The sequence below is a fragment of the Balaenoptera borealis genome (genome assembly GCF_965194805.1).
Source record: "Balaenoptera borealis genome assembly, chromosome: 3".
Taxonomy (NCBI): Eukaryota; Metazoa; Chordata; class Mammalia; order Artiodactyla; family Balaenopteridae; genus Balaenoptera; species Balaenoptera borealis.
The window spans coordinates 3,771,215-3,782,436 of NC_138866.1; the positions used below are offsets into that span (position 1 = coordinate 3,771,215).

General features: G+C 41.0%; 1 protein-coding gene across 4 annotated transcripts in view; it reads right to left on the minus strand.

Moving 5' to 3' along the window:
- The window catches only part of LOC309626243 (uncharacterized protein), a gene marked incomplete at its 5' end in the record, with an annotated part of 91,646 nt that overhangs the window by 30,048 nt on the left and 50,376 nt on the right, over window positions 1–11,222 (minus strand). Inside the window, 2 exons of one of the 4 annotated variants that reach the window (XR_014243066.1) lie at window positions 9,914–10,272; window positions 11,045–11,122. The exons of 2 other annotated variants lie outside the window; for them this stretch is intronic. Of the gene's footprint in view, window positions 1–9,913; window positions 10,273–10,974; window positions 11,123–11,222 lie in introns of those variants that run through there. One more of the 4 variants, XR_014243067.1, reaches the window with a different exon arrangement.

Genomic DNA, 11,222 nt, shown 5'->3' on the forward strand with positions numbered 1-11,222 from the left:
TGTTAGAAAGAACATAAAAATAAAAATATAGATGAGGGGCTTCCCTGGTTGCTCAGTGGTTAAGAACCCACCTGCCAATGCAGGGGACACGGGTTCGAGCCCTGGTCCGGGAAGATCCCACATGCCATGGAGCAACTAAGCCCATGCACCACAACTACTAAGTCTGTGCTCTACAGCCTGCGAGCCACAACTACTAAGCCCACATGCCACAACTACTGAAGCCCACGCACCTAGAGCCCGTGCTCTGAAACAAGAGAAGCCACCACAATGAGAAGCCCATGCACCGCAACAAAGAGTAGCCCCCGCTCGCCACAACTAGAGAAAGCCTGTGCGCAGCAACGAAGACCCAACACAGCCAAAAATAAAAACAAATAAATTTATTTTAAAAATATATATATATAGATGAATCAACAACCAGAAGGTACATCAGTACCACAGTAGTAAAGGAGGAGGAGGGAAAAGAAAAAAAAGGGGCGGGGGGGGAAGGCCTTCGTTTTGGAGGGTGGGACCTAAGCAAGGGTGAGGTTTGGGCAGTGGGTGGGGCCTATGCTCAGGACCCACAGGGCTGGAAAAGGTCCTGGGGGTTGTGGGTGGTGGGGCTTAGGCTCAAGGAACAGAAGGGGCCCAAGCATGCCCCCCCACCCCTAGTCTCAGAAGGCAGGGGACCTCACCTGGGAGCCCAGCAGGCTTCTTGGGCTCGAGTGGGTGGGGCAAATGCCCTCCTCTCCTCTCCTGCTCCTCCCATCTGGGAGGATCCCTCCCTCCTGCCTCTCCTGATCTCCCCATCCTCTCTCCTGTGCCCCCAAGGACCTATGCAGCCTAGAGGGGGCTTTGGAGGGCAGGGGATCGACCTGGGAGCTCAGCAGGCTCCCCAGGCCCCAGCGGGTGGGGCAATTGCTCTCTGCTCCTTTCCTGCTCCTCCCGGAGGGCCTCTCTCACCTGCCTCTCCTGTTTTATGCTCGGCCTCCTTCTTATGTCCCCAAGGACCCACACAACCTGGAGAGGGCTTTGGAGTGTAGGGGACTGGCCTGGGAGCTCAGCAGGCTCTCCAGGCCAAGCGGGCAGGTCAATGGCCCTCCGCTCCTCTCCCGCTCCTCCTGGATGGCTCCTCCTGCCTGCCTCTCCTGATCTCCCCAGCCTCCCTCTTATGCCCCCAGGACCCACGCGGCCTGGATGGGGCGTTGGAGCTGGGGTACCGGCTTGGGAGCTCAGCAGCCTCCCCGGCCGAGTGGGCCAAGCGATTGCCCTCCGCTCCTCTCCTGCTCTTCCTGAAGAGTCCCTCCCGCCTGCCTCTCCTGATGTCCCTGGCCTCGGGGACGCTGATCCTGTCTGGACTCCACTTCTCCTCCCCCTTCAGTCCCCCTACATCCTACTGGTTCACTTTGGGGTTCCTCCCGTCTCCTTGGGCATCAGAGTCCCCACCAGCGGCCGGCAGGCACCCTAGTTGTGGGGAGACGCTAACTCTGTGTCTTCCCACACTGCCATCTTGACTCTGCCTCCCATGATTAAATATTTTTTAATGAAAAACAATCACCTGAACCAAGACAAGAAATTTGACTATTACTGACATTGGTCTTTCTACTTCTAACACAGAGATTCAGTCATGAGGCACATCACCATGGAATAAGGCTTAATTACAATTTTAACACTCTATAGATTGAAAATACAACAAACACATGAAATAGATAATGTCTCTAGAAAATTCTCATATCATTATATCTCTCTCATATTTATTATCAGGTTTCATACATGCATTAATCAATAGAAACCTTCATATCAATTACTTGTTTATCAATAGGATAAAGACAGCCATCTTTAATTATATTCCAAACACACTATTAGCATAGTAATTACTCTTAGAAAACAGAGCAAAAGAAAGCCTAAGAATTAACTGATGCTAACACTGGTCTCCTGGCTCCTAAAAAAAGATGCCACCCAAGGCAGATGCCCAAAGAAAAATCCTTAGATTAGCTTTGAATAGGACATCAAAGTTACAGACACAAATTCAACTTTCATGACCCATAAGCCACCAGGAGTAATCAGCCATACAGTGTTAACTTCTGTGACCTCAAGTATTTGGACATTGTTTATTGAATAATTCAATACATCACAAAATAATTGAAAGTGCTATTAAACACAAAACCTAAGGAGAGTCATGATATCCCTATTCTGTAAATAGTTCATTCTCACAGCAATGAATCTCTTCTGTGAATTACGATGCTGCTTTTGTATTTTTTTTTTTCAGCTACGTAGTAATCAACTAATGCTTGAAAAATGCAACATTTAAAACTGAGCTGCGTTGGCTTTATGTTATCCTATATGGATCTTTCTAAAAATAAACTGAGTGTACACTCAGAGGAAGGAAAAATACTGAAGAAAGACAAGAAATTGGATTATTGATCACATGGGTTCCTGCAGTTATATGATGCATCTCCATGGAATCGATCTATTATGGCCATTCCTTCTCTTTGCTTATTACTACATTGTTTACTGATTGAAGAAATAAATCTCTCATAAATGTTGAAAAACCTATTAATCACAAAACTTAAGGGCAGTCATGATATCCCTCTTATCAAAACAGTTCATTCGCACAGCAGTGCGTCTCTCCCATAAATCATGATGCTGGTTTTCTGTTGATTTGTTTTGTATTGTTTTGATTTGTTTGTTTTTTCCATCAGGGCAGTAATCAATTAATGTTTCATAAAATGTAACATTTATCACTGAGCTGCATTGCCCTTGCTTTTCCTGTATGTATCTCTCCAGTAATACACTCAATGCACACACAGAGGGACAAAAAAATAACGGAAACCATGACATGAAATTTATTACCCACATGGGTTCCAGCAATCATAAGGTGCATCACCATGGAATATTGATAGCTTAATCAGCTTGAATGTGTCCATTTTAATCAGTAGAAAGCACAGTCAATGAAACAAAACAGAGAAAGAAAAAGGAAACTTTATGGACATTGATGCTTTCTTTCCAAATTTAGAGTTCCCAATATTCACGAATTGATCACTCTTTCATAATGCAGAGATTTTTCTTCTTCTACAATCAAAAATACCCTCAAACTTGAGAGTGCCCCAGAACAATAAAATTGACTCTTAATTATTCACATCTAAATGATGCTTGGCCAAACAGTTGACCCCTAGGTCCACTTGTTATTAACGGTCATAACTGATGGAAATATTTAGGATTGCTTCTTGCCAAACCCCATGTGTCCACAGTAGGCAATAATGGACCTTTTCTTCTTAATCTACTATTTATATATTTTGAAGTGTTCTATCACTGATCGATTAATAGTATGAAATATAAATTGAGTAACACAAAATAGGAGCATGATTTTATATAGTCCGAACATCTGTCCAAGGGAAAAAATCAATGTAGAAAACAAAGTATGTATCCTTTCTTGGACCTCAGGATTCCAGATACTTATAGTTCCTTGGCCATGCCTCATCCTCTACCCAACGTCATCGTTGGTCCCCTTGGGTCCAATTTTAGTTCATTCATTGATACATCACTATCAATTAAATCATTACATCATTGATATTAATGAAAGAAAGACACGAAAAACCAAAACCCAAGAACAGTATACCCATGAATATCCCTAATTTCTCTCCAGTCTCTATCACCATACATGAGATCTCTTTCCTTAATGCATTTCCAGGATCTAGATGATCACTTCATCAGCATAAGCTCTCATGGCTTATTTTTCAACAGGCATCATCAACCCTTTGATATATATCAATGACTTTTGAGAATACAATGAAAACACTTAAACCAGTTCCCAAACCAAGGCAGAAACCCTGGCCATAACTCACCTGGGTCTCTGTCCCATAGCAACCTGAGAAGGAGAACCTTGATCACAATGGAGGCCAAAATCACCTTGAGCTTCTATTCTGAAAAGTACCAAACAGAGAAGGTGTCGACTGAGATTGAGACTTTCTCTCCATAGATAGGCAGATTTGTTGATTGATGCTTTCTTTGGCTCAATTAGCATAACCAATGAAAAAGCATGAAGAGAAAGACCACATTTCTTTTGTATTGGACCTCAGAGTTCCAGACACGTATTATTCATAATCAGTGACTCATACGCTGGCATTTATCATCATCAATCCAGAAAAGATGACCTTCTCTTCATTCTGTATGTTTCACTGATGCATGCGTTAATTCACTAATGCCAGTTATGACCCTCTAGGGTTCGCAAAACTCAGCGAAGCCTTAATATCGCTCACCTGTCTCTAGAACCATTCTCACATCATCATATCTCCCTCATATTTATTATCTGGTTTTTGCTTCACAAGAGTTCCTGTTTATCAATGGGATAAAGAGTCCCTCCTTTAATTTTCTTTAACCCATTTTGTTAGCATAGCCATTACTATTAGTGAAAACACCCACCCCCGGATTAGGAACTAGATGATGCCTACATGGGTCTCCCGGCTCCTATGACCAAGATGCCATCCTACGCTGGCGCTCAAAGAATAATCCTCCTGAGGTCCAGTGCGTCCAGCCTGAGGAGTATAAAGCAAAGCAGAAGATAAAAATGGTGGAGACACTCTCCACTCATCACTGCTTCCAAATTCACATCGTTATTTAGGCAATACCTAATGTAGCAGATGTGTGAAATCTGTTAAAAAGAAACCACTTCAATCTTGCTGCTGTGCCAGAATATGAGGGCTGTCTACCGATTCTCCTGGCCCCCTCCTCCTTACCCTAAGTGGTAACAGTTATGTGCCATGGCTTTCCAATTGAAACTCAGGCTTCCCTTGACATATTAATGGTAGAGCTCATCTCCACCCATATTTCCATGATTGGAAATTGTTTTCCGCCATTCATCTTTATTTTTATTCATATATTTATGAAGAGAGCCTCAGTTTTTCAATTGTACGAACAGAATGAAAAGGCATGAACACAAAGACTGCAAAGAAGCCCCTCATTCATTCCTGACCTCGGCCCCTAGGGTCACTTCCAATAGCACAACGGACTAGATTCCATTTGCATCGGACCTCAGAGTTCCAGACACATATTCATCATACACGACTCAGACGCCACCAATAGTCATCCTCGATCCAATACTGTCCCTCCTTCTCTTCGTGTATTTCTACATCGTGTACTGATTGAGGCAATAAATCTCTCATAAATATTGAAACCCCATTAATCACAAAACCTAAGGGCAGTCAGGATATCCCTCTTCTCTCCATAGTTCATTCTCACAGTAGTATTCTCTCCTATAAATCACGATGCTGGTTTTGGGTTGTTGTGGTTTGGTTTGTTCTGTTTTGCTTTGCTTTGTTTTTTTCATGGGGCAGTAATCAATTAATGTTTCATAAAATGTAACATTTATCACCAAGTTGCATTGGCCTTCTGTTTTCCTATAGGGATCTCTCCAATAATACACTGAATGCAACACAGAGGGACAAAAATATAATGGAAACCATGACATGAAATTTGATTATTACTCACATGGGTTCTGGCAATGATAAGGCACCATCACCGTGAAATACTGATAGCTTGCTCAGCTCGAATGTGTCCACTTTAATCAGTAGAAAGAACAGTCGATGATAGAAAAGAGACAGAGAGAAAACAAATTTTATGGACATTGATGCTTTCTTTGCAGATTTAATGTTCTCAGTCATGGAGAATTGATCACTCTTTCATAATGCAGAGATTCTTCTTTTTCTACACAGCAAAATACCCTCAAGCTTCACAGTGACCCAGAACAATAAAACTGACTCTTAATTATTCACATCTACATGATGCTTGGCCAAAAAGTTGACCTCCTAGGTCCATTTGTTATTAGCAGGCATCAGTGGTGGTAATCTTTAGGATTACTTATTGCTGGAACACTTGTCCAATGTAGGCAATGATTGACCTTTTCTTCTTAATATACTATTTACATATCTTGAACCATTCTATCACTTATCGATTAATAGTATGAAATCAGAATTGTGTAACCCAAACAAAGGGCATGACTTTATATATGCCGGACATCTGTCCATAGCAAGAAACCAATGTAGAAAACAGAGTATGAATCCTTCTTGGCCATCAGGCTTCCAGATACTTATGGTTCCCTACCCAGGCCTCATCTTATACCCAACTTGATCGTTGGCCCCCCTTGGTCCAATTTTATTTCATTCATTGATATATATCAATTAAATCATTACATCAGTGATACTGATGAACGAAAGACACGAATACCCAAAACCCAGGAACAAGACCCGCGAATATCCCTAACTTCTCTCCAATCACTATCACCATACATGAGATCGCTTTCCTTAATGAATTTCCAGGATCTAGATGATCACTTCTTCAGCATAAGCTCTCATGGCTTGTTTATCAACAGGCCTTCGTCAACCCTTTTATATATATCTATGACTTTTACGAATACAATAAAAACACTTAAACCAATTCCCCAAACCAAGACAGGAAACCTGGCCATAGCTCACCTGGGTGTCTGTCCCATAGCAACCTGAAAAGGAGAACCTTGATCACAATGGAGGCTGAAATCTCCTTGAGCTTCTATTCTGAAAAGTACCAAACAGAGAAGGTGATGACGAGATGGAGACTTTCTCTCCATGGATCTGCCTATCTGTTGATTGATGCTTTCATTGGCTCAATTCACATAACCAATGAAAACTAATGAGGAGAAAGACCACATTTCTTTTGTATTGGACCTCAAAGTTCCAGACACATATTATTCATCACCAATGACTCATACGCTGGCATTTATCATCATTGATCTAGAAAAGATGACTTTCTCTTCATTCAATATGTTTCACTGATTCATGCGTTACTTCCCTAATGCCAATTTTGACACTCTAGGGTTTGCAAAACCCAGAAAGGCCTCTATATCGCTCACCTGTCTCTAGAACCATTCTCACATCATCGTATCTCTCTCATATTTATTATCGGGTCTCTGCCTCACAGCAGTTCCTTGTTTATCAGTGGGATAAAGATGCCCTCCTTCAATTTTCTTTCACCCATTTTGTTAGCATAGTCATTAGTTTTAGTGAAAACACCCACCCCCAGACTAGGAACTAGATGATGCTCACACAGGCTCCTACGACCAAGATGCCATCCTAGGCTGGCACTCGAGGGCAAAGCCTCTTTTCTCGTACAGTGCATCCACTCTGAGGAGTATAAAGCAAAGCAGAAGATAAAAATGGTGGAGACACTCACCACTCATCTCGGCTTCCACATTCCCATTGTTATTTAGGCAATCCCTAATACAGCGGATATGTGAAATCTGTTGAAAAGAAACCAGTTCAATCTTGCCGGTGTGCCATATTATGAAGTTTGTCTACCCATTATCCTGGCCTGCTCCTCCTTACCCTAGTGGTATCCATCATGTGCCATGGCTTTCTAATTGAAATTCAGGCTTTCCTTAATATATTAATGGTATATCTCACCTCCACCCATATTTCCGTGATTGGTAATTGCCGTCGTTAATTTTTATATTTATTCATGTATTTATGAAGAGAGCCTCAGTTTTTCAATTGTTGAACAGAATGAAAAGGCATGCATACAAAGAACACAAAGAAGCCCCTCATCATTCCTGACCTCTGCCTCTAGGGTCACTTCCAATAGGACAACGGACTAGATTCCATGTGCACTGGAACTCCTAGGTCCGCTTGTTATTAACGGGCATCACTGGCAGCAGTCCTTAGGATTACTTCTTGCCAAAGCACATGTGTCCACAGTAGGCAATAATTGACCTTTTCTTCTTAATCTACTATTTACTTATTTTGAAGGGTTCTATCACTGATCGATTAATAGTATGAAAACTATATTGAGTAACCAAAATAAGAGCATGACATTATATATTCTGAACATCTGTCCATAGGAAGAAATCAATGTAGAAAACAGAGTATGTATCCTTCTTTGCCGTCCGGCCTCCAAATGCTTGTGGTTCCTTGCCGATGCCTCATCCTCTACCCATCTTTATTGTTGGTCCCCTTGGGTCCAATTATACTTCATTTATTTATACATCTCTATCAATTAAATCATTATATTATTGATACTAATGAAAGAAAGACACGAATACCCAAAACCCAAGAACAAGACCTGTGAATATCCCTAACTTCTCTCCAATCACTACGACCATACATGAGATCTCTTTTCTTAAGGAATTTCCAGGATCTAGATGACCATTTCATCAGCATAAGCTCTCATGGCTTGTTTTACAACGGGTCATCATCAACCCTTTGAAATATGTCAATGAGTTTTGAGAATACAATGAAAGCACTTAAATCAATTCCCCAAACCAAGACAGGAACGCTGGACAAAACTCACCTGGGTCTCTGCCCCATAGCAACCTGAAATGGAGAACCTTGATCAAAATGGAGGCTGAAATTACCTTGAGTTTCTAGTCTAAAAAGTACCGAACAGAGAAGGTGATGATGAGATGGAGACTTTCTCTCCATGGATCAGCAGATTTGTTTACTGATGCGTTCATTGGCTCAATTAGCATAACCAGTGAAAACGCATGAAGAGAAAGATCACATTTCTTTTGTATTGGACCTCAGAGTTCCAGACACATATTATTCGTCATCGATGACTCATACGCTGGCATTTATCAACATCGATCCAGAAAAGATGACTTTCTCTTCATTCTGTACGGTTCACTGATTCATGCATTAATTCACTAATGTGAATTTTGACACTCTGGGGTTCGCAAAACCCAATGAGGCCTTGTTATCGCTCACCTGTCTTGAACTATCCTCACACCATTATATCTCTCTCATATTTATTATCAGGGTTTTGCTTCACAACAGTTCCTTATTTATCAATGGGATAAAGATGCCCTTCTTTAATTTTCTTTCACCCATTTTGTTAACATACTCATTACTTTTAGTGAAAACACCCATCCCCAAACTAGGAACTAGATGATGCTCACAAGGGTCTCCTGGCTCCTATGACCAAGATGCCATCCTAGGCTGGCACTCAAGGAAGAATCTTCATTTCTGGTCCAGTGCATCCACTCTGAGGTGTATAAAGCAAAGCAGAAGATAAAAATGGTGGAGACACGCTCCACTCATCCCTGCTTCCACATTCACATCGTTATATAGGAAATCCCTAATGTAGTGGATATAGGAAAGCTGTTGAAAAGGAACCACTTCAATATTGTCTCTGTGCCAGAATATGAATGTTGTCTACCACTTCTCCTGGCCCCCACCTCATTACCGTAAGTGGTAACAGTCATGTGCCATGGCTTTCTAATTGAAATTCAGGCTTTCCTTGATATATTAATCGCATGTCTCGTCTCCACCCATATTTCTGTGATTGGAAATTGTTTTCCATCGTTCATCTTTAGTTTTATTCATATATTTATGAAGAGAGCCTCAGTTTTTCAATTGTACAAACAGAATGAAAAGGCATAAACACAAAGACTGCAAAGAAGACCCTCATTCATTCCTGACTTCAGCCTCTAGGGTCACTACCGATAGGACAATGGACTAGATTCCATTTGCATCAGACCTCAGAGTTCCAGACACGTATTCATCGTACACGACTCATACGCCACCAGTAGTCATCCTCGATCCAATACTGTCCCTCCTTCTCTTCGTGTATTTCTACATCGTGTACTGATTGAGGCAATAAATCTCTCATAGGTATTGAAAACCCTATTAATCACAAAACCTAAGGGCAGTCATGATATCCCTCTTCTCTCCATAATTTATTCTCACAGCAGTGTGTCTCACCTGTAAATCACAATGCTGATTTTGTGTTGTTGTGGTTTGATTTGTTTTGTTTTGCCTTGTTTTTTTCATTGGGGCAGTAAGCAATTAATATTTCATAAAATGTAACATTTATCACTGAGCTGACTGGCCTTCTGTTTTCCTATAGGGATCTCTCTAGTAATACGCTGAATGCATACACAGAGGGACAAAATAATAACAGAAACCATGTAATCAATTTATGTTTCATAAAATGTAACATTTATCAGCGAGCTTCATTGGCCTTGGTTTTCCTATAGAGATCTCTACAATACTACACTGAATGCACACACAGAGGGACACCATAATAACAGAAACCATGACATGAAATTTGATTATTACTCACAGGCTTCCTGCAATCATAAGGTGCATCACCATGAAATACTGATAGCTTGATCAGTTCGAATGTGTCCACTTTAATCAATAGAAAGCACAGTCGATGAAACAAAAGAGAGAGAAAGGAAACTTTATGGACTTTGATGCATTCTTTCCAGATTTAATGTTCTCAATCATGAGGAATTGGTCACTCTTTCATAATGCAGAGATTTTTCTTTTTCTACAAACAAAAATACCGTCAAACTTGAGAGCACCCCAGAACGATTAAATTGACTCTTAATTATTCACATCTACTTGAAGCTTGGCCAAACAGCTGACCTCCTAGATCCATTTGTTATTAACGGTCATTACCAGTGGAAATATTTAGGATTGCTTCTTGCCAGACCACATGTGTCCACTGTGGGAATTAACTGACTTTTTCTTCTCAATCTAATATTTACATATTTTGAACGGTTCTATCACTTATTGATTAATAATATGAAATCTAAATTGAGTAACCCAAACTAAGAGCATGATGTTATATATTCTGAACATCTGTACATAGGAAGAAATCAATGTAGAAAACACAGTATGTATCCTTCTTGGCCCTCAAATTCCAGATACTTATAGTTCCTTGCCCATGCTTTATCCTCTACCCAACTTCATCTTTGGTCCCCTTGGGTCCAATTTTACTTCATTCATTGATATATCTCTATCAAATAAATCATTACACCATTGATACTAATGAAAGAAAGACACGAATACCCCAAACCCAAGAACAAGACCTGCGAATATCCCTAACTTCTGTCCAATCACTATCATCATACATGAGATCTCTTTCCTTAATGCATTTCCAGGATCTAGATGATCACTTCATCAGCATAAGCTCTCATGGCTTATTTTTCAACGGGCCTTCGTCAACCCTTTGATATATATCGATGACTTTTGAGAATACAATGAAAACACTTAAACAAATTCCCCAAACCAAGACAGGAACCCTGGCCATGACTCACCTGGGTCTCTGTCCCATAGCAACCTGAAAAGGAGAAGCTTGATCAGAATGGAGGCTGAAATCGCCTTGAGCTTCTATTCTGAAAAGTACCGAACAGAGAAGGTAATGACCGAGATTGAGACTTTCTCTCCATGGATCAGCAGATTTGTTTACTGATGCTTTCATTGGCTCAATTAGCA